The following is a 25,608-nucleotide window of genomic DNA, read 5'->3' as shown; positions in this document are numbered from 1 at the left end:
TTAACATTGTCTTATGAATCTTTACATCTAGGAATTCTATCGCCTGCTCAGAATAATGATTAGTGAATCTGAGAAAGTCAGTTGAGCCTTATAAGAATTGAGCAAATGTCTCCAGGCTATCTACACTCTCTCCCCAAAGCAAAAAAATCATCATCTACAAAGCGAGTGTACCATAAGATGTCATTGGAGAAATTGTTCTGTTCCAGGAATAATTCCTTTTCCCATGAGACCAGTGCTAGGTTGGCATAGCTGTTCGCACAAGCTGTGCCCATAGCTAAGCCAACCTTTTGAAGGTAAAAATTTTCATTAAAGATAAAAACATTGTTCTCAAGAATGATTTCCAACAAACTGCATATCAATTCATTTTTGGCCATACTGTACATCTTCTGATCATTAAGCAAGTTTCTTATCCTTTCTATACCCCAGTCATTAGGTATGATAGTAAATAATGAGACAATATCCATGGTAACAAAAATAAACTATCTTTCAATAATGTTTACCTTATCATGAAGTAGTTTAAGGAAAACGTTTGTGTCCTTTACAACAGTATCACAATTCTCCAATACAGGATGCAAACATTTTTCAACATAGATAGAGAGGCTTTCAGTAGCCCAACCTCCACACGAGACAATAGGTCTCATCGGTGGGCAGTTTATATTTTTGTGGACCTTAGGCAGTCCATAAATCATAGGTATGGTATGATGTTCAACCTGGAAATAGCTAAAAATTCCTCTGAAATACGCTTGGACATAAACAAATCAAATACATAGAATGACACTCTATCTATAATAGCTTTAACTTCACTATTCGAGATAGGGATATAGGTGTTCGTATTCCCTAATAGTGACATCATCTGTTGTATATATAGTGACTTGTCCATCACAACAACTCCCCCCACCTTTATCAGCTGGTCTGATTTCTATACTAGACAGACCTTTCAATTGCAATAAATCTTCAGTCTCATCTTAAGATTGTGATACGTAGGTACACTGTCTTGTTTAAATGCGTCTCTTATTTCCTTTTCACAGACAGTTACAAACGTTTCTCTGATGGGGTATTGCTTGGGTCCAAAGATACTAGGCTTTCTAAAGATAGTTCTATCCGGTATTTTATTACTTTGATAGATTGTCTGTAAGGTTAATGTACGTGCAAATAATTTAATTTATTTAAGTAATTCAAACATAACTGTCTTTTGAGCAGGAATAAACGTTAACCCTTTTTCTAATAATGACTCCAATGGCAAAGATATCATCTTGAGGCATCATTGAAATACAAAATAGTGCCCAGAGGACTGAGAGTGCTAACAATGCCTACCTACGGGAATCTATATCCTGAGTTACTACAGAGATTGCAGCAGCTTAACCTACAATTAAGTTTTGGCTATATGCATTTACTTATTGAATTTTTTAAACCCCAGGAGACAACATTAATAGATGAGATTGGGGATTTACAGCATCAGCTAAACAATAATTTCTCAGCTGAAGTTTCAGGCACTAAATTAGATGTTTTAAATGAAAATATTCTTAGTTATGAGAAGAGACTACAAAATGAAAAAAACTACAAATAGATCTTAATGATTTTCAATACAAAGAAGTATTTTCTTGGCCGAAATGCTCAGTTTCTATTAGGACTAATACTGATAATCCTGGACTAGCATTAAGAAATGCTAACAGAAAACCAGTGAGGACTGAGAAAGAGAGTTTTTGCTTTAATGCCTGTTAATGCTACTGAACATGTGAATAACGTGAGCCCAGTGACATCACACGTAAATAGAATACCAGATGAGGCAGCGAGAAGTGAAGGAATAGGTGCACAGTCTAACAGCTGCAACATGGATATAGTTTCTATCGACAGTCATAGAAAAGGGGCAATTTCGAATGTGGCATCTTTTTTAGAGAAAGAAGTAACACAGACATTGATTCTGCCATTCATTTTGAGCAATGCACTACCTATCACAGAGAGATCCAAGAGCAGAGGGCGAAAAGGCAAAATACAGTAAAAGAAGGGAGAAGGCTCCCATCAGAATACAATGACAACCACGCAGCAGGAACGGCAAAAACTGGTAATTCATTTATCTAGTTTAACATTAACTAAAGGCCAGGAATCATTATTAGAAAAAGGGTTAACATTTATTCCTGCTCAAAAGACAGTTATGTTTGAATTACTTAAATAACTAAAATGATTTGCACGCACATTAACCTTAAAGACAATCTATCAAAGTAATGAAAATATCTTTAGAAAGCCTAGTGTCTTTGTACACAAGCAACACCCCATCATAGAAATGTTTGTAACTGTTTGTGAAAAGGAAATAAGAGATGCATTTAAACAAGACAGTGTGCCTACATATCACAATCTTAATAAAGATGACACTGAAGCTTTATTGCAATTGAAAGGTCTGTCTAGTATAGAAATCAGACCAGCTGATAAAGGTGGGGAAGTTGTTGTGATGGACAAGTTACTATATATACAACAGATGATGTCACTATTAGGGGATACGAGTACCTATCTCCCTATCTCGAATACTGAATTTAAAGCTATTATAGATAGAGTGTCATTCTATGTATTTGACTTGCTTATGTCCAAGCGTATTTCAGAGGAACTTTTTAACTATTTCCAGGTTGAACATCCTACCATACCTATGATTTATGGACTGCCTAAGGTCCACAAGAATATGAACGTCCCACCGATGAGACCTATTGTCTCGAGTGGAGGTTGGGCTACTGAAAGCCTCTCTATGTTGAAAAATGTTTGCATCCAGTATTGGAGAATTGTGATACTGTTTTAAAGGACACAAAAGTTTTCCTTAAACTACTTTATGATAAGGTAAACATTATTGAAAGAGAGTTTATTTTTGTTACCATGGATATCGTCTCATTATTTACTGTCATTACTAATGACTGGGGTATAGAAAGGATAAGAAACTTGCTTAATGATAACAAGATGTACAGCATGGCCAAAAATGAAATGATATGTAGTTTGTTGGAAATCATTCTTCAGAACAATGTTTTTATCTTTAATGAAAATTTTTGCCTTCAAAAGGTTGGCATAGCTATGGGCACAGCTTGTGCAAACAGCTATGCCAACCTAGCACTGGTCTCATGGGAAAAGGAATTATTCCTGGAACAGAGCAATTTCTCCAATGACATCTTATGGTACACTAGCTTTGTAGATGATGTTTTTTTTGCTTTGGGGAGGGAGTGGAGATAGCCTGGAGACATTTGTTCAATTCTTATAAGGCTCAACTGAATTTTTAAGATTCACTAATCATTATTCTGAGCAGGCGATAGAATTCCTAGATGTAAAGATTCATAAGACAATGTTAAAGGAAATGGTAACTAGTCTTTACATGAAACCTAGTCTCAATAATAGCATTTTACATAAGAGTAGCATGCACCCCACACATGTCTGTAAAAATGTCCTTAAGGGGCAATTCATGCATATGAGCAGGCTGCATAATACACAAGAAGGCTTAGAGGAAGCTGTGACCTTATTAAAGGATGAATTTAAACACAGAAGACATAACAGCAAAGAGATAGATAAAAGTGTTGAGGAAATGTACAATGGACGTAGCTCTAGAGGTAATCCCTATTTTTCAAGCAATACTAACTATGAAACACGAGCAACTGAGAAACATAATGACAAATTTAGATTTCCATTGACCTATTCCAGCGACTCAAAGAGGTTGTGTGAGATCTTTTGAGAAAAACTGGAATATTTGAGATCTATCGATTAATTAGAGGGGCTTATAGATAACAAACCTAGTTTCTCTTTTAAGAACAAGAAATCATTAAAAAGACAACTTTGTTATAAGACATCTTTTAGCAGCTATGGGAAGGGGCAACTATCACAAAGAACTGGTACATTACATGTAGGGGATGCACAGCAGGTAACTTTTTATAGAGTAAATCTTCTTTCCATGATACAGTTTCTGGCTTTAATATCAACATTGATTTCTATGCAGATTGCAGGACCCAGTTTTTAGTGTATTTCTCCTTTTGCTAAAATTGTTATGCTTTTTATGTTGGGAAAACCACCAGGATGCTCAAAGAACACATACAGGAACATATTAGAGACATAGCAAAATCAAAAGAAACTAGTGGTCTAGCTCAACATGTTCAATCTAATGGCTCAGAGCATGTTTTTAATTTTATGGTACTTGAGTTAGTTGAACCCAATATCCGTTGGGGAGACATCAACAATAGAGTGGAAGAAGTCGAACAAAAATGGATATTACTATTAAAGGATGATAGATTTCCAGGTCTTAATAGTGCAGTATCACTTAAACAATTTTTAAAAGCAAGGCCTTTGAGGCATTAATGGAATGTTAAATTATTCAAACGTAATAAGTACCAAATGTATAAATATTATATTTTTAAGAAATATATATATATATATATATATATATATATATATATATATATATATATATATTCAATTATTTATTGACTATAAAGGAGTCACTAAAGTTTGATATCTGAAGTATGTATAAATAAATGCTTAGTTATTTATTGTATTATACACTTTATATTGATACCCTGTTTTGTTTAGTTTTTTAATGTGATGGACAATTTATAGGTTTATAGGTTTATAGGTTTATAGGTTCATACTAGGCTATCTGCCTGAGGGCATTTACAAGCCTAGCCCATAGTTTTGTGGCTTACGCCACCCCTTTAGTATGGGGAACTATACCCATTATTTTGCTGTGCCTCTGTTGAGCAGTGACACTGAGGTAATCCCTGGGGTATATCTGCGATCTCCCATCCATTGGTCAAGATTTCTCTTGAACAAGGCCAGCGAGGTGCTCTGCCTCACATATACCGGTATTTTATTCCACAGCATAGGGAGTCTTTGGGTGATGAATCTATCCCTCCAGCACGTCCTATTAATAGCCGTGTCGAGGTTTAAGTCTCCTGCCCTTGTGACTCTGACGGATCTAGATTTTTTGAGGTGAAGCATATTCATCAAATCTGGGTTTGACATGGCCTTGTATGTTAGGCAAAGGTCACCTCTGAGCAAGCGGTAAGCGACTGAATAGAGCTGGAGTTCTTTCAGTCGGGCAGCATAGGACAGATGTTTGAGACCCTTTATCCTTTTGGTGAGGAACTTTTGTGGCCTCTCCAGCTGCTGCAAGTGTCGGGTCAGATACATTCTGAATGGGGCATTGTACTCAATCATTGGTCTGATGAGTGATGAGTATAGGGAGACTATGACCTCCCTTGATCTAGATGAGAATCCCTTCATGATAAGGTGGGCAATGTAGAAGGTCTTCCTAACTACTTTAGCTACATGGGTGTCGAATGACAGACTACTATCAACCTGGGTCCCCAGGTCCCTGATAACTTCTTCTGTGCTCAGTGGATTGCCACCTATTTGGTAGCTAGGGGTAACCTTGTTTTTCGAAGGGTATGACTATGCATTTTTGGCATTTAACTTTAGGCCATGACTCTGGCACCAGTTATCCGTTTCTGTGAGACCCTTCTGAAGGATATCTGTGTCAGATGTGTTTTCTACTATGGCCCAGTTTGCAGTCATCTGCAAACTTTGTCAGCCATAACCCTCCTGTGTTAGCTTGTACTTGGAAAAGTAGATGCCAAACAAGAGTGGGCCCAGGACTGAGCCCTGTGGTACACCACTTGTGACAGGCTTTGAGTCTGACATGGCGCCAGCAACTCTGACCCTGTGGGTTCTGTCACTCAGCCAGTTTGCAACCCATCTTGTGATGTATGGGTTAACATTTAAGCTGATGAGTTTTTCAATGATACCCGAGTGGGGTATTGTATCGAAGGCCTTCGCCAGATCGAGGTAGGCTGTATGGACTGCCTTTCCCTCATCAATGGCTTTGGTGACTGTTTCGAAAAAGTCAACCAAGTTTAGAAGGCATGATCTGCCTTTGACAAAGCCAAACTGGGATGGATCCAAAGTCTGCAAATTCCCTATGTCTTTATTTATGAGGTCCATTATGATCCTCTCCATGGCTTTGCAGATAAGGCTTGTCAAGCTAATGGGCCGGTAATTTCCAGGGTCAGTGGAGGCACCGCCTTTGTGAAGTGGGACCACAGTTGCAGTGCGCCACTCCCTGGGTACGTATCCTGAGGTAAGACTATGATTAAACAGCTGTCCTAGCTGTGGGTTTAATTCCTCATTGAGTCCGTGGAGCACACAGCCGGGGACACCATCAGGTCCCATGGATGCTGTGTTTTTTGCTTTGGAGAGAGCAGTTCTCACTTGGGCGTTGGAGATGTTTGGGGGGCTGCAATCGCTTGGTATAGATATCCCTCCTTTTGGGGGGGGGGAGAAGTTTGCACTGAACCTGTCAGCCAGTATGTTGGCAATGTCTGTAGGATCAGTAATCTTCACATCATTTTGAACTAGTTCTGAGCATATCTGGGAGTTTCCTCCCAGGTTTCTAACATAGCTAAAGAAGGCCTTATGATTGTCTTTTGAGTCTTTAGCTATTTTTCTCTCAAAATTTGCTTTGGATGATTTTATGAGAGCTCTTAGTTTTTTACTTATAGTGATCAAGGGTGTCTTACCTTTTAAGGATTTTGCTCTATCTTGTAGTAGCTTCCTCCTTTTGTTGTAGAGTTTGTTTATGGCTGGGGTCCACCAGACTGGACGCTTGCCTTTGGTACAAAGAGTCTTTGTTTTGCTTGGGATTTCCTTATCCATGCAGTCCTGCAGGTGCTGGTAGAAGGCATTTGTAAGTGATTCAGCGGCTTGAGTACTGTTTTCTGCCGGCTCGGGGGCCTTAAAGGAGACCACACTAGTCTTTAGAAGTGTGAAGTCGGCTTTCGAGAAGTTCTTTACTGTGGTCTTTTTTATTTCAGGTGGGGGTGGGATGAGGACCTCCAGCGAGATTAGTTTGTGATCTGATCTCACCAGTGAGGGGTATACTTCCGGTTTATACTTGAACATATTGTATGCATCTGTACTTAGTTAATAGAGTTTAATTAATGATGTCACTGATGAGCAGCTCCCTGATTCGATATGCAGTATTTAAATTTCAGAGTTTGTGTGGTTTTACTAGAGTCTGATGAAGCGATTTGCTATCTATCGTGAAAGCGCTTACTTTCAATAAATCTTTTATTGTTTTAAACAGCCGTGGTCAGTTCGCTTTCTCTTTTCTTTTTAATAAGGGGAATATATTGGCAGTAAAGACAGTTTAGGGATGGCAGTAGGAGCAGAGAGACAAACAAACAAACCCAAACCACAGACAAAGACCAACAAGAAAGGTGCTAACATAAATGGACGGACACAAAAGAGAGATAAAAATAGAAAAAAGGTAGACAACTAGTGTTGAGGAGGACTGGATCACAGAAACTAACAAGGAGGCCAAATACAATGACAGGGGATAGCATGATTTTATAAGTGACAGTCCTAAAGACCAGTGCTGGACTTAGCCAAAGGCCAGTCACTCCATGACTGTCATCCTGGTTGTATCCAGCTACAGGTGGTCTGATGGGTAGTACAAGATAGCTGTGTAACTCTAACAGATGCAGAAGGACATATTGCAAGCAACCAAACAGGTTTCAAGCTGTCAGTCCACCAAATTCTTCACCACATCCTCTAATTCCTATCTGATTAAATAACATGACATGAGTTGGGTACACTCAATGGAGAGACTACCAGTGACAGACCAACAGAGACAACTGCAGAACTATTCAGGTCACCTTGTGCTACATAACCTACCTCACCTTTGCAGAGAGGCACGCCTGAAGGCAGCTGATGGCACAGAAGGAGATGCGATGTCAAGTCAATAGTTAGTTGACTGCTATGTTATGGTTGACTTTGTAAAAATACTAGTATAAATGGAGGAAAAGAAAACAAAAAACAGCAAAGAAATATTAAAAAAAGACAGTGATAATGACAGAGACAAAACAGGGAAAATTAGCAATACTGTATAACATGCTTTGCATCGGAGTACCTCAGGGAGCAAAGTAAGTATGCAATGCCATTGAATACAGCCAAGAAATACAAAAAATGGCTGTGATAAAGAAAGAGATATAACAATATAATGCATCTGCCACTACAGGCTGTGTGCCATAAGGGATGGGATAGCATGAGCACTAATCATTACCTTGATTATGTGTGATAAGCAGTGCATATGGAACTATGAGTGACTACAGGGGCCATGGAAGGTGGATTAAAATATTTGTGGTGCCATGTTGTATATCAAGAAACATACAAGTATGTAACAGTTTGATGCTACTAGAGAGTGGCCTGCAGAAGAGTATGAGGATCATGCAATGGAGACACAGCCACAGATGACAAAACAGTTGTATAAACATAGGCCACATACAGTTGTTGGCTACCACTTAATATGGTATATACCAGAGACCTGCACACTACTTAGTATGCTCCTGTGCAGTATGTAAGGTGTAAGTAGCACTGTCAGAGGGCTTGGAGGGACAGTCCATGCATAATGTTTGGCTGGCTGACTAGTGTGACTTATGTGGATGGCAGGGTTGTTGCAGCAGACATGGCAATGCAGGGGGCAAATATACAGGTGTGATGTAGAGTATGACAAGTGGCATGATGATATGTGGCATGCCAGAGGAACAGCCACAGACACGCCACTGATGAGTATCACAATAGTCATTGGCACTCCTCAGGCATAGGATGAATGGGACAGAATGTCATCCTGAATGTACAGTGCACAGATTTCAAGAGGTGTATAATAACTATGGGAAATGTGTCCATCAGTGTCAACAGTCTAATGATAGACAACAGGCAATTTAGCAGGTACTTAAAAAAAAAAAAAAATATATATATATATATATATATATATATATCTACGTTTTTAAATCGAAAGTACGGTTCATCGAACCGTACTTCCTCTAACTTACTTCCGCGAAAGTGCATTCCATCGAAAATGCACTTTCGTGGAATAAAAAACAAAAACTAACTAAAAAAGTAAAATAACACACTAAACAGTGTTATGCAGTTGAGAAAGCCCCCCTGCAACACCCATGTGGGGGGCTGCATCCCCCACTTTAATATTCTCACTCCAAGATCTTACTACAGTGGGGAAAAGGGAATATTCCCTTATCCCCACTATACTACAATCTCAACAAAACTATCCTTAATTGTACATCAACAGTATATATTGATGTACAACTAAGGCAACATGCAAACTGCATGTTTTCCTTTTTATTTGTTTACTTTAGCGAAAGTGCATGTTCGAAAAAATGCACTTTTGCTAAAGTAATTTAGACAAAGTACAGTTTGATAAACCATATTGTCGATAAAATAAACAGGACCCATATATATATATATATATATATATATATATATATATATATATATATATGGATCTATCTTACAACGTCGACAAGTCAAAACGCCGAAAACAAAATCACGGACACCACATAACCGACATTTCACAAACACGAAACCTCACATGCCCGACACACCATAATCCCGACAAGCAACAAACAAAACAAATCCCCGGTCCAAAAAGCACACACACAACACAAGCACACCAAAATCCTTACAAACCAACAGTAAACCTCACATACACAACTACCTACAACCTTAACCCAAACCCTAACCCTAAGGTCCGCCACTATCGCACACTCACCTAACCCGCGCCCTAACCCTAACTCACTTAACCCGCCCCTAACCCACAAACTATCACAGTCGCACACTTACCTAGCCCGCGCCCTAACCCTAACTCACTTAACCCGCCCCAACCCACAAACTATCACAGTCGCACAGTTACCTAGCCCGCCTAACCCTAACTCACTTAACCCGCCCTAACCCACAAACTATCACAGTCGCACACTTACCTAGCCAGCGCCCTAACCCTAACTCACTTAACGGGCCGCTAACCCACAAACTATCACAGTCGCACACTTACCTTACTCGCACCCTAACGTCCGTCACTACCGCATACATCCACAGCCTTTTCCCATGTCGATGTTCTCAGCGTCGGGGTTTTGATCCGTCGGTCTTCTCCGTTTTCGATCTTCTGGCGTCGGTGTTCTCGCTGTCGGCGTTCTGACTTGTCGACGTAGTCAGATAGACCCATATATATATATATATATATATACATACATACACAAGTATAACGTATAACATCAATTGTATATACATCAGGCTTTGTCTGGGCAGGCTTTCCATATGCCACTAGAACATCACTCTGCCATCCCCAGTCTCTGCAGAAGCTGAAAAACATGAATGGCAGAAAATGTTCATGAATTAAATGCCATGCATATAGATGAGCAGTTAAGACAAAATTACAAAAGAATGCATCTCCCATGAGTACTTACTGTAGAACTCTGGACCAGAACCCCTAACTTTCTCCTCCAATTGGAAGAGAACGTCCCATTAGCATCTCCTTAGGTCATACTGGGACGAGGTGCAGTCATGCCTGTTGCATCACCCAATATTCTAGTAATACAGTACAAAACATCAGCCTTATACTAACAACCTTTATAAGATGCCCCTTGCAGGTACTTCAAATGGTTTCTATACAAGACATAAAGCAAGAAAGTGGACCCTTTTCCTGTACCACTTGGAAACCCTGCAACAATCAGCACCCTCAGAAGCCATGCCTACTTCACAGGTCACAATACTGAACAAAAGGGTAACACATCAAGGAATGTTGCAGGCATCAAATGACAAGCAGTGACAGTAAGCAGTACCTCCATATGTAGCACATGAATGACTGGCATGTTACAGTAGTGATGGGGTATAAAAAACATGCTGGCCTGATTGTATGTAGCTGACTAAACCTAGATCTCACACCATTACTGCACTATAGTGCCTCTAGGGGCACAACACTGCTTAACACACCAGTATTCAGACAGTGGTCATTAACCTGCCCAGGCACACACATTGTTTTTCACAGTCATTCCTTCATATGAACATTACTATATTGCATAAAATGTGTCATTCAAAGACAGTTAATCTTAATTATCATATTAGCATTCTACAAGCCTTGAAAATCCATGATAAATATAGTGTCAGCCTTTGCAGTACTCATCTACAGTGTAAACTACAGATATGATTCAGAGAAGCTGCACAGAGCTACAGCTGCTTTGGAAAGTCTCCAGAAAACATTTATGTGAGGGAGGAGTGTGTGGTTACTGCTACTGATGTTTTGCTATTGTCGTAGGGGCAGTTGTCTATCATCTCACTTCTTTAAGGAAGCAGAGGCTACAAGAGGCTTTGGTGGCGTTGCAATAGCATTGTCGCCTTACAGTAAGACACTGTCCGGTTCGATTCTCAGCTAGAGCGTCTTCTGCGTGGAGACATGTGTGAATGGGCATACCTTCATTGAAGGTTGTGCATCAGGACTGGTAACTCAGCACATAAAAATTAACTACCAATCATTAGCGGACCAGAGTTCCGCTGTGGCGACCCCTAACCGGGAAAAGCCGAAAGACACAAGACAAGACTACAAGAGACTTTGTGATTGTGCTCTGGGATCTGTACACAGTACTGCACAGCTTACAAAATGATGTATCTTCGATGGTGTAAGGATGCACTGGCTATATTCTGGAAGAGAGTTGACTTTGTTAAGGTGTCTATATGTTGTTTTGAGGGGATCCAAAGCCAGTTTCCTGGACCAAGTTGCAAGGTATATGACATATGCATTGTTGCAGGCCAGTGTTTGTCATGATGACATTAACATGTTCTAGATTTCCTGAGGGCTACATCAGTAGTCGCATGTGATATGCACATCATTCCATTGTGTTGAATGCCTGACAAATTCCAGAGTACACACAACACTGGACAGTAGCCATGCTGTTACTATATCTGTTGCTTGTTTTTTTGACAGAGTAACAGCAACATTCAGACAGATACTATGTCTGTTCTGCTGGATAGGACAGATATTGCACAGTCTGTGTTCACTTTGGCTGGCAGGGTGGGGGGCTGTAGTGTGGATATATAACATAGTGGCTAATCACTTACCATATATATGACAAAAAAGAATAGAGAAGTTCTCCCAGGCAGTGAGATACATCCTGCTGCAAGCCCTCTGTGAACACTACTGGAAGATCCTCCGAAATAAGAAGAATGTGTGCTCCTAAAATATGTATGGTGGGATCTTACTGCAATCAAGGCTAATTACACAGAGTCTATTTCTTGTTTCTGGGGTAATTCACATGTATGTTCTTTCTACTGTTGCACTCTCACATTTGCTATGTACCTCACTCACCCCCACACTCTCTCATCATTCCTTCTTTCCCCATCTCTCTCTCTAGCAGGGATTTACAGGCTAAGTGACAAAGGAGAATCAGATGTTTGTAGTTTATAGTTATACTTACTTTACCAATTGATTTGTGTTTATCTAACTGGTTCTTTGTAGCCATTCTTGCCAAGGCTAATTTGCACCAGTAGTTGTACTTTCTTAGTATGACTTTTAACCATTGTTTGTACTTTAGTTGATTTGTGTCAGCAATTGTAATGGTGCCCAATATTTGTCATCATAATTCCACTGTTTCATAAGGACTGAATGTTTATTTTATTAGCATAACTCTTTACAATTGGTCTTAAATAAGCTGCAAAGGTTATCTAAACTGTAAAGATCTTTTAGCTCTATCAAGTCCTTTCACTGTCAGAAATGCTTTGTTGGAATGTAAGTTAAAGTAAGTGTTTGTTTGTGAGGTTTGGAGTTATTTTTGAAATTCTTCCTGCCTTGTCCTTAATTATTCAGTTTTCCTTTGCTGTTCTTGTGCTAAAAAGCTGCTTTTTGAAAGATAAATGTCCTTAATTTGTAAAGTTGTTAACAACATAGTACTGTTTGTTTCTTTCTGTGGATGTGTTGCTTAAGGTGGTAAGCCAAGTGGCACCATGACAGTAACTTTATTAAAGAACATAATTTCTATATTTATTAAGAAACCAATTACAATTTCAGTGCATTTACTGATGACAATATTCCACTGTATATAGTTAATCTCATAGTAGTTTAATTTGGATTTCTATTGAACCTTGAAAACATATTTTTTCCCTCTTTTTTTCAACAGGTTTACTGGAAAGTTATGTATACGCACAGCAGTGCCATACAAATAGGCAGTCATAGTCCTTTAAATCCAATAACCATTTAATTAGGACACTTAGTCACTATGCAGGCTTAAATATACACAGAGGACTGGATGCCTCTAACACTTACTTAAAGCACAGGGCCAGAGGTGGTGCTAAGTGTTAGAGGCATCCAGTCCTCTGTGTATATTTAAGCCTGCATAGTGACTAATCTGAAGACAAGTGAGTGATGCCTGCGCACTGGCCGAACAATCAAGGGGCCTCAATGCTCATGACTAACACCATTGAGGGGCGTCCACATAGGGGAGGATAACAAATACTCATGCAGTAAAGTACAATTTCCCTTAAGAGCACACAGAGATCACAGTCAGTTTGGGGCTGGTTTCTCCCTTTCTCTCCAGATCCCCAATAAGACTCCCCACTGGCACAGCTTTAGGGTCCAGATCTCGGCCAAGTGGGCAAGCTAAACCCTCCAGCACCCTATCTGTCTAACCAGTGCTTCATGTCCCTGCCCAAGTAGTAACAGCCCTTTTGATCTTGCAGCTGGTCAGGAAGCCAGAGCAACAAAAGCTACCATACATGCAAATTCCAGCAATCGACTCTAGTCTCAAAACAAAAGCAAGGATTCCTTCATCCAGACATCTTGGCTCTGAGCCCTGAGATCAAAGATAGTCATAAAATGCTTGACTTACCAGCCTTCCCACAGCAGAGTGCACTGTTGTTACATTTTTGCAGTCAAACATCCAATACAGTCTTCTCACATTTAAGAGAACAAGCCTGTGGCTTATACCAACACTTACAAATGACAGAATTATCTACAAAATTCTATCTGGCTAGGCTGGCAGCCTTCACCTATCTTCTCTAAGTGCTTCAAAGTCCTAATTTGTAAGTGATAGCCTTATAGTCTGTAAACCCTCTTCCACTAACATCCTGCTGGTCAGCTTTTACTCTCTCCTTCCTAATAGACACTGACATTTACTCCTACTACTCAAACTATTTCTTTCTCCTATATTTTTCTCCACTTCTCTAGACTTGTCACTCCCATTATTTATATCATCCTGTATTTCTTTCATGGAACTGCATGCTTTCAAGGATGTCTCCCTTTGCCCCCCCCCCCTTTATTTATTATTTCTCCTTGCCGGAGACAGTTACTAAACCAATTTCAGCTCTGACCTAGTATTTGTGAACAGGCAACATCAATTCAATACACTCAACTGTCTCTTTAGCATATTTTCATTTTTCACTAGGATTGTTCCTGCAAGCAAATAGATATGTATGCAACAGTGAGGTCGGCAGTTTGAATACCATTCTGTGGGCTATATTTGTATGTAAATTATAAATATTATGGCAGCCTAAAGCAAAGAACTTTGTCCACTATAATAGCTTCATTTTCTTAGAACACAGCAGTCCCGTTGGTACTTCCTCTTTTAACTGTGCTCAGTTCATTGTTTTAGCAGTCAACTTTCTCCCTTCCTTAAGTTTATTTCTTTTCTTGTGTAACCATTTTGAGTTATCAGCCAGTATTTTTCCAGAGCTGAACTACTGCTTTCTGGCTTACTTTTTCTCATTGTTTTGCTGGTCTGTGGGGGTTGAGGTAGGCTTTTGGGCTTTGCATTTCAAAGTCCATAGAAACCTCCTTCCATTACACAGCTGTTCAAACAGTAAAGGGCAATTTTTTACTGTTATCACCATTAGTCAGGTCAAGGTGATATTGGACTGCCTGCCCTACTAAAACCGTGTCCTAGAGCAACAAAAACCAAGACACTCATCTACTAGCACAGAAGCCTTTTAAACTGCATTGCTCATTTTACTTATCTCTTAGCAGATCTGTGGCTGTTGACATTAAGTCAGTGATAGTTTTCTCTGTCTCTTGATAAGTTTTTAGCCAGCTTTGTTCACCCTTGCTAACGCTCAGGTTCACTCCACTCCCCCCTACCCTACTCCCTAATTCCACCCACCCTCCTCTTACTCTTCATTTTTACTTCCATAGCACCACCTACATATTCCTCTAACCGATACCATTTGTTCCCTCCAGTAGGAAAACAATCAATACAATTACTCCTAATAATAACTCCCACTCTAGTTTACCACCCAAGACTCTCTCTCAAATTATTCATAGATAGGTTCATAGATTAGTACTAGGCTTACTGCCCTTATTGGCCATTTTCAGCCTACCTAATTACCCCATATAAGAATCAAACCCTGCATCTTGTGTCTGTAAGGTAAACAGTTTACCCATTCTGCCAACCTCCCTTCCACCTGTCTTTATCCTTGCCTCCTACTACATCTCTACAACCAACTCACTACTCTGCTAACATTTTCTTCTTCTAATTTACAACAAAAATAAAACTCAAGTTAAATAAGATGCCCTTAAGTCAGATTATTTTACTATTTCTCCTCACTCTACTAACCTTCATCACAAATTATCCAATCCAACTCCTTCAAATACTTAGGACTTCAACCAATCCTCACAAAAGAATATCAACATCTACCTAGCCTGTCTTTCTCCATAACACCATATCTCTACAAACAAACCATGACTGATTTATTTTTCTATAAATATCTTAAAACTAAGCATCCAAATGTATGATCAAATTTCAAACCAAGACAAAAAGATATCTGTCCACACTCTTCCCTCTGTAAAAAGTAAATTAAAAAAATTAGCGGAGATATTCACCCCAGCCCTAGTACTACAACCACCTCTTCCAACCCCAAAATAAACTAGTCACCTAATACATCTCAGCCAAAACAGAATAAAGACAAACCTTACTAAATATGAATCTAAGAAGTATGTGCAATAAAATCCATGACATACAAGCTTATCTTGCCACATACACTCCTGACGTATTCATAGTTACTGTAACCTGGTTACAAAAGAAATAAAGGATAATGAGACACGCCCCCCTAGGATACAATATACTCAGACATGACAGACAAAACAAGTATGCAAGGGGTGTAGCAATCTATAAAAAATCCCTAACCATTACCTTACTTCCACAAGAAATACCCAAATTTAGCAATGCTGAATTACTAATAACACTCCTAAAAATCCCCAATCAGAAAACTATATGTTTAGCAGCAATTTATATACCATCAGGGAATAACACTGATACTGCTGAAAGCATCTTGTATTGGATATCTCAACAAATTAGATATGAAATAATAATATATAGAGACTTAAATATAGATTGGCAACTCATAAATTCTACTACCCCCACTAAATCCATAAATTTGAACAACTTCAGACGATTAATAACCACACCTACTAAAACCGATAAAACCTCAGGGAGATGCTCTATATTAGATTGGATTCTTACACACAAACCAGACAAACTGACAAAAGTAGGTTGCCTCTCAGATAGCATATGTGACCACACACCAACATATCCTATTAGAATTCACCATAACCTAGATAAACATATAATCTATAATCAAGTACAAAATACAACCAATTTCAGCAAAGATATTTTCAATGAAACACTAAAAACGTATAACTGGAATGTACTTAGAACAACGCAACTAGAGTTTGCTGTAGAACATTTTTATAACATATTCTTACAGACTTTAAATAATTTAGCACCAGTACAAAATAAAAAAGTAAAGCTCAACCCCACACTGTGGCTAACAAAGGAAACAAAAAATCATGATAAAATGGGATAAAGCCTGGAAAAACTCGGTATAAAATAGAACTCAAAATGGCTTCCAGCAATTTAGACATCTTAGAAGCCTTGCAAAACTACATGTCAAATTGGATAAGCAAACATACTATACCAACCTACATGACAAACATATAAATAACCCAAAACTTTTGTGATCATTGCAAAATAAACTACTACAACCTGGCAAGACCACTAGTCCCTCACCAAAAACAGACAATCCCCCGGATTCTGCAAGCCCTGCATGGCATGCAGGACTAGTGCAGGAACTCCAGCAGGCAATGTCTGCCGTGTGATCCAGGAATAACCTGTAGGAGCGTGCATGAGTGTTTCTGCACTAGTCCTGCATGGACTCAGCCCCTGTATGCAAATTAATCCATTTTTCAGGAGAAATCCATGCAAATGAAGTGAATTTGCAACCCAGGAAGCTGGAAACCAGCCGTGCAGGGGTAGTGTAATCTGCAGAAATGTACTCTGCCAGTAACGGAGTACATTTCTGTAAATTATAAAAACTGAGCCATGGCAGCTCAAAATAAAAGGTGGATAGCATGTATAAAGCATGCCAATGACCAACTATAAACTATTGGCATGGAAAACACTTGCAAAAAAAAAATCAACTTTTATTTTTTTAGCCAACCGCGGCTGTTTAAGCATAGGGCAGTGGCACGCAAATGGGATCGGGGAGAAAATAAGAAAAAATACCTTAAATAAGCATTCTAACCAAAAACACTATTCTGCCATTATACTCAATGGCAGGCAGAAGACAACATGGCTAGTGAATAGTGACTGATAAGGGGGGAGGCTCAGTGTGGGACATGTAACTATGCATTAGCAGGCATCCCTATGCAAATGAGGGGAATGATAGTGAATCCCAGATTTCCCCTGCATGCTAGGCAGCTCCCAACAGTGTAAGAGCAGGAATAGCTTGGTGCAAGCCTAGGAGTTAGCTGACATCATATGGGTGTGTGTCAGGCATACTGTAAGTGGATTGGAACCCTGTGACTTGGATTTGCTCCTAGTTTACCACAGCTAAGCAAGGGGGTGTGTCTGAGACTGACCAGCACTCTTTACATTGCCTATGTTGGTGTGTGCCACATACTGGATTTTAAAGGAAATAAAAAGTAAACCAGGAAATAGCAGCTCTGTGCACATTTGAGCACTGTGTTTGTGCGGTGCACCCCTGGGCTTAAACAGGAAGGCAATGTGAAGGGAAAACAGCAGTACGAAGGTAATCTAAGAGAACTAGCATAGCTAGCAGGTGAAATGTATCAGAATCAGCCAATTCCACAGGCAGCAGCCCAGCTCAGCCCAGAACACTCCTATAAACCATGCAAACACCTTTCACTCTGTTTTTTCCCATACTCTACACAACCGGTGCATACAAGCGGGTAAGTTTTAACAAACAAAATAACAAAATGATAGGGGCTGCAATAGCTAATATACAACAACAAATGGAATAGGCTGAGGGTGGTGAGGATGTGAATGCTGTCGACCAACCCAAAATGTGGAGACAGAGAAGAGTGTACAGACCCAGGGTAACCTACCAGGGGCTACATAAGCTGGAGATAGTGGAGTGCTATAGGGTGGACAGGGACCTCTTACAGCAAATTGTTGAGCTATGCCAGCCACTCCTGACACACAGGACTAACAGAGGGGAACCCATCCCAGTGGATACCAAGGTATGTGAAGGCCTAAGAATACTAGCTACAGGTACCTTCCAAAGGCCAACTGGGGATATGATGGGGATCTCACAGGCATCAGCATCCATAGTACTCCACCAGTTCCTGGATGCCATGTCAGCACATGCCAGTGAGCACGTATATATTTCCCCAATACCCATGAGGTGTTGGCCAACAATATACAACTGTTCCACCAAATAGCAGAATACCCTAAGGTAGTGAGTGCTATATACTGCACACATATATGCATCAAAGCATCACTTGGTGAGCGGGGTAGGGTCTACATCAACCGCAAGGGCTTACCCTCCATCAACTGCCAGGTCATGTGCAATGCCCAGGTAATAGTAATGAATGTGTGTGCTGGCTGCCCTAGAAGCTATCACAATTCCCACACCTGGCATCTGACACAGCTGTACCACAGATTTGCCAATGAGGACATCCCTTATGGTCACATAGTGTGGGATGCTGGTTACTCACTGGAGCCGTGGTTGATGACACCCATCAGAAATGCACACACACACACCCAAACAAAAACTCCATAATGAGGCACATGCACAGACAGGAATTATAATAGCACATGTGTTTGGGATGCTCAATTCATGGTTCCAGTGCCTGGACACATTCATGGAGCCTTGACATATTTACCAGCTACATGTACCCAAATTGTCATCGTATGTGCCATGCTACACAATATGATCCTGTGGAAACAGCTGCAGCAGGAACAGCACAGGGCAGGGCCACACAGCCCCCCACCATTGCCAAGGCCTACACATGCACAGAGTGACTCGGAGGAGGAACAATCTGAGCCTGCCCCAGTAGGCTAAAGGAGGCATGCCCAGTATGCCATGGCCTTGGCAAAGAGGCAATGCATAGCACATACACTGACACAGGAGGGACCCAGGGAATGATACCTCTATCTGCCTCGCACATACAAGAAAAGGGATGCCAAACATGAAGCCAAACATGAAACTAACTGTGTTCAACCATGTGTAGGGAGTGTACTATGTGCATCTGACATAGGCAGCCCCGGAGCACCACCCTCAAAAATGGGACACCCATAAGGTAAGTCACTCAACCTACCAATTACCTAATGGGGTAGAATGTGTTGTTACCTGTATCTATGGTATGGATGTGAGCATAACAAAAATAGATGCCAGGAACTACAAATCCAAAAAAACAGGCAGGAAACCACTGGATAAACACTTTATGCAGGTAAAGCTTTCGGATACAATCCTTTGTCAGTATTGACAAAGGATTGTATCCGAAAGCTTTACCTGCATAAAGTGTTTATCCAGTGGTTTTCTGCCTGTTTTTATGGATGTGAGCATGCAAGGGAATTGGGTGGCTGAATGGTATGCCAGCAGATAGTAGACACCTATAGCGGCACCATGAGATCTGTAACAAATACTGGTGTCACCATAGTAGCCAGTACTACACAGGGAGACAAAGCCCACTGCAGGAAATGTGCTGGGCCACATGCATGTCCATATGACTCACACGTTCCAGTCAGGGAGGTTCACATACCCAACAACAGTCTCAGTCAGCAGGACAGGTATAGACAAACACAAACAAAGGCTGTGCTATGACCTCTGAATGATACCTATGGGTAACCTCCCCCACAGGCCTACACAGACAGACTATAGCAGGTCAGGCAGTGGGATGTTAGTTCTGAATGGTAGGAAGTCAGAAACTAATATGTAGGTAAATCAAAGATAAGGCCTGTAGTACACTGATATGCCTCTAGTCAGTATGATAGGTTAGAATACAGAATGAAATGGAGTACCTGACATACCAGTACAGTCATAGTAAATGTGTACAAGTGTCAGGTGTGCTCCCCCCATCCTATACAGAAATGTCGAAACAGTCAGGTGTGTCCACCACAATCCTGTGTAGAAATGTAGTAACAGTCAGGTGTTCCCCCCCAATCTTGTGTAGAAATCTAGAAACAGTCAGGTGTGCCTCCCACGGCTGTGAAGATTTGTAGAAATAGTCAGGTGTGCTTCACCAATCCTGTGTAGGAATGTCGAAACAGTCAGGTGTGCTCCCCCCAACACAACTTAGAGATGTAGTAACAGTCTGGTGTGCCCCCCCAAACCTATTTAGAAATGTAGTAATGGTCTGGTGTGCCCCCCAATCCAATGTACACACGTCTGAACAGTCAGGTGTGCCCCCCACAACCCTATGTGGAAATATAGTAACATGTATGCATAGGTATAATAGCAGTGGAGCACAGATGCCCAGAGGTGGCCAAGGTAGCAGGATAGGTTGTAGCACTTGCACATATGCAGGTATATGTGTTTTGGGTTGGTGTGTGTTTCATATTGTGTGAGAGCGGACAGTATGTATGCATGTTGAGGTAAGACCTGTTGGCCATTGCCCACTACTGCTGATGAGAGGGACAAGTCCTCACAACTGCAGTGCCAAAGACACTTTCCACCAGTATAACACATGCTAGCAGTAAGCTATTGTAAATGTATGGTGGTAATATGTGTCACCATCTAAAAGACTGACATGGCATGGCTGTTGGGCTAAATATACAAGCAGAACAGAGGGGAAAATACCCCAAACATACAGTATATATTGTGTCACTGTGAAATGGAGGCACCCTTGGAATTGTACATGCAGGTATGCATCACAGTATCTGGTCCTGTAGTAGGGGATACCAGTGTTGTCTGCCCGAACATGTGCAGATCACAAAGGAGGTAGGACTGATGTATTGGGAAACAGATGATGTACCTGCACATGCCAGCATAACTGGAATGCCCCATGCATATCTGTGTATCAGATGTAAGCAGTGTCCATAGCACACATGCACCCAGCTCACACAAACACCACCCACAGGTACCTCTCTGGTCGTATCCCTGCTGTGGGCAATGGGCACAATATGACCCCACCTGTATATGGCAATAGAGAAGGAATGCAGCATGCAGTGCAGGTGTCCCATGCAGGCGTGTCCCTAGCCATAGGTAGAACCCTGCCAGCATCAACACCACCTGGTCAAAACTGATAGAAGGTATTGGCATGAACACGTAGTACACCAACCCTGTCATCCCAGGGGAATATACTGTATGGCAGTCTGAGATGTAGGACTGATAGAATGCAACAGCCTGCCACATCTAGCCCACAGCAACACCTAATGGCCCACAGGCCTTTGCTAAAGGCCAGTCTCACACATACTGCCAATGCATGTTATGTCAAGTACACCCAACATAACACACTCCACATAAGCCATATGCAAGGCCATGTGGACAAACCACAGTAACATGTGCACCATGTCCCACTGCATGAACTGTGGACCAACACACAGCTGTGATAGGGTGATAACCTTAGGGAAAGTATCAGAGAATGTATGCATAATGTATGGAAGAGGATAGAATAACAGGGGGGTTGGGAGCATGGGCAGCATGGAATGTGCAAGGTCCAACACAAAGCTGTGTGCACATACTGTCCCTGGCTGCAAACACCTGCCTGTACACCACAATAGGGGTAATGTCCTGACTCACGGCCCCTGCCTCTGGATAACCTGTACGAATCTGTACAGCTGTGAGGTATTGCCACAGAAAGATAAGGCCATACTGTTATGTCGATGGATCTACACATATGGGTTCCTCTGCCAGCACTGTACCAAGGTGCTGAACTGGATACACAGACCCAGGAGCAAGTGTCTGCAGCTCCCCCTCCAGAATGGCATAACTTACCATGAATATGTATGCATCTGCCCACAATACCAGAGATAGCTGCAGTCACCCTACTCCTCCAAGACATTACTGTTAGCAAGAATGTCCACCTGACAGTACAAGAGGACAGAAAACATCACAGTGTATAACAGTACACATGTCTGAATATCTCTGCTAACAGCAATACCATGTAGCTGAAGCAGCACAGACACAATCACCTACAGTACACACTATCCCCTGCACAGTTTGTCCCCATACCCTGCAGAAATAGCTTGCTACCTTTAGGTGCACAATACAAAGGTCTGCACTGGAGTACAAACTACCTGGAATCGATCCACACATTCAATACAGAAGGGCATACTGGGCATGCTCACATACTTAGAGAAATGAAGGCAATGTCAGACAACAACATACTGAAAGGTCATACTGGGCATGCTCAAACACTTAAACGAATAAAGCCCATGCCTGCAAACAACAGTGGGCCATAAATATCTGGCAGTTGCAGATATTAGTGCATGCACTCCTCAGTATGCACCAGTCATGCTTTGCGCACACAGTGGATAGGAATACAGACATATATCCAAGGACAACACACTATAATAAGCCAAAATTAGATGTACATAGATGTGTGGAAAAGAGTAATTGTAACAAGAAGCCATCCATTATGAGGCCTGTCCCACCCTGCACACAGTCAAATGGCTGCAACTACATGAGGTGTAAATGTCACTCACTGTAGACATTAGCCACCAGTATCCATCAGCATTACAGACGATGAGGTGCAGGTGCTAACTGTGCAACATGACTGTACAAGGAAGTAGTCATCTAGCAGTTGTATACATGTACCTGTGGAATATTACGCTGCGTGTGCCTGCATGTGGTGTGTCATCCTCTAGATGAATGGGTTATGGCCCATGCACACACACTACCCTCCTCATAGCCCTACAATGACAAGCCTGCTGAAGTCATCCACTTTGAATTACACCTTTGGGAATGGTGTAGCCCAGTAATCTCTGTGGTGCATCCTATAACTGCGGACTGCTTTAGTGTGATAAACTAGTTAGGTAGGATTTCTAATCCCAGACATGGCAAGTGTGTGTGTGTGTGTGTGTGTGTGTGTGTGTGTGTGTGTGTGTGTGTGTGTGTGTGTGTGTGTGTGTGTCTGTATGTATAGAGGCAATGCATTTTAGGGTAGTCACACTCACTACAATTCAAATGCCCTACTTTGGCAAGGCTGCTCATGTCATTCACTGTGAAATACACCTTTGGGAAAAGTGCATTCCACTAATCTCTGTGGCATGTCCCATGACTGTGTACCACTGTAGTGTGATAAACTAGTTAGGTAGGAGTTCTAATCCCAGACATGGCAACTGTGTGTGTGTGTCTCTGTCTGTGTTAACAGCAATGCTTTTTAGGCTTCTCACACTCACTACAAATCAAATGTCCTACTTTGGCAAGCCTGCTGATGTCATTCACTGTGAACTATACCTTTGGGAAGGGTGTATCCCAGTAATCTCCATGGTGCATTCCATAACTGCATACTGCTGTAGTGTGATAAACTAATTAGGTAGGAGTTCTAATCCCAAACATTGCAACTGTGTGTGTGCATATGCGTGTGTGTATCTGTGCAGAGAACCAAGCTTTTTAGGCTACTCATGCTCACTACAATTCAGTTGTCCTACTTTGGCAATCCTGCTGATGTCATTCACTGTGAAATACACCTTTGGGAAAGGTGTAACCCAGTAATCTCTGTGGTGTGTTCTGTAACAGCGTAATGCTGTAGTATGCTATATAACTCTGGTAGGGGTTCTATTCCCACACATGGCAGGTGTGGATGTATGTGTGTTTCTATGTCTGTGTAGGGAGCAATGTTTTTTAGGCTAGTCAGACTCACTACATTTCAAATGCCCTACTTTGGCAATCCTGCTGATGTCATTCACCTTTGGGGAAGGAGTACTTCAGTAGTCTCCATTGCACATCCTATAACTGCATAATGCTGTAGTGTGATATCAAACTCTAGTAGGGCTTCTATTCCCACACATGGCAGGTGTGGATGTTCATGTGTGTGTTTCTATGTCTGTGTAGGGAGCAGTGCTTTTTAGGCTAGTCACACGCACTAAGATTCAAATGCCCTACTTTGGCAATCCTGCTGATGTCATTCACTGTGAAATAAACCTTTGGGGAAGGAATACTCCAGTAATCTCCGTGGCACATCCTATAATAGTGTAATGCTGTAGTGTGATATAAAACTCTGGTAGGGGTTCTATTCCCATACATGACAGTTTCTGATGTATTTGTGTGTGTTTCTATGTCTGTGTAGGGAGCAATGCTTTTTAGGCTAGTCATACTCACTACAATTCAAATGCCCTACTTTGGCAGTTCTGCTGATGTTATTCACTGTGAAATACAACTTTGGAGAAGGAGTACTCCAGTAATCTCCATGGCGTGTCTTATAACTACATAGTGCTGTAGTGTAATAAACTAATTAGGCAGGAAGTATAATGCCAGGTGTGTTTGTCATTCATATCCTTTGTGGAGGTGCTTGTGATGGTGTAACAACTGGACTCATTGTAGAGTGGGTTTTCCAAATTTCTTATATGCTGGCCCTAGTTTATGTCACAATGTCCACCGTACAGGGATAACAGATGGGAAATAGTCAAGAAGCAGGGGTGCAAATTCATACCACTACATGTGACATCAAGGCCAGCCAAACAAAGTTAGTAACCAGTATATTACCCAGAGAATACTCTCAACCCATGTCTCATACACACACACACACACACACACACACACACACACACACACACACACACACACACACACACACACACACACACACACACACACACACACACACACACACTTGCCTAGGCAATAACCACTATGTTGGTAGTACCCTGCATATTGCCACTGATAGTAACTATGGTGTGATTGCAGTGGGCTACAGAGGACATGGCACCCTATCCATCAGTCCAATAGGTACGTACATGCAGACAGTGCACCTTCCCTATGTTCCCCACTGGACACCTGCAACACCTGTGTTGCCATCAAATGTGACCCACAAAGGACATACCATACCTGAAACACATGCCCTGTATGGAAAAATGCCAATGACAGCAGGAAATACCTCTATCATGCTATCAATATAGGTGCAGGGTCAACCTGCTGTCCATTAACAGTTCCCAGCACATGAGGCCAGGACTGGCACATCTGATGATAACAAGCTGTGTACATGGGCCAGGCACCCCAGGTACAGTTCCACATGTCACTGTACATGCATGTGGGAGGTGTACACATCCCAGACACCGTCCATGTCATGGACTAAGGAACACATACATGGCAAGCAATGTACAGCAATGGCCACACGCAATAGTTACACAGGTGACTGGATGGTGACTACAATACCAACCTGTGTGGGCAAATCCAAACACTACACCCCTGAGCCACAATGCAGACCATTGTCATGTGGCCTGATGTAAAGGTATACCTATCACCTAGCCTTGTATAGCGATCTTGCACAGTCAAATATTTCACACCTGTGAAGCAATGCACCCATTCATGTCATTACTGGAATCCTGTCTGTGTGTGTGTGTTGTATGATGCCTATGA

This window comes from Protopterus annectens, chromosome 12.part0 (genome assembly GCF_019279795.1).
Source record: "Protopterus annectens isolate FY-2018-M chromosome 12.part0, PAN1.0, whole genome shotgun sequence".
In the NCBI taxonomy this organism is placed as follows: Eukaryota; Metazoa; Chordata; order Ceratodontiformes; family Protopteridae; genus Protopterus; species Protopterus annectens.
Note: the sequence above shows the minus strand (reverse complement) of the source record.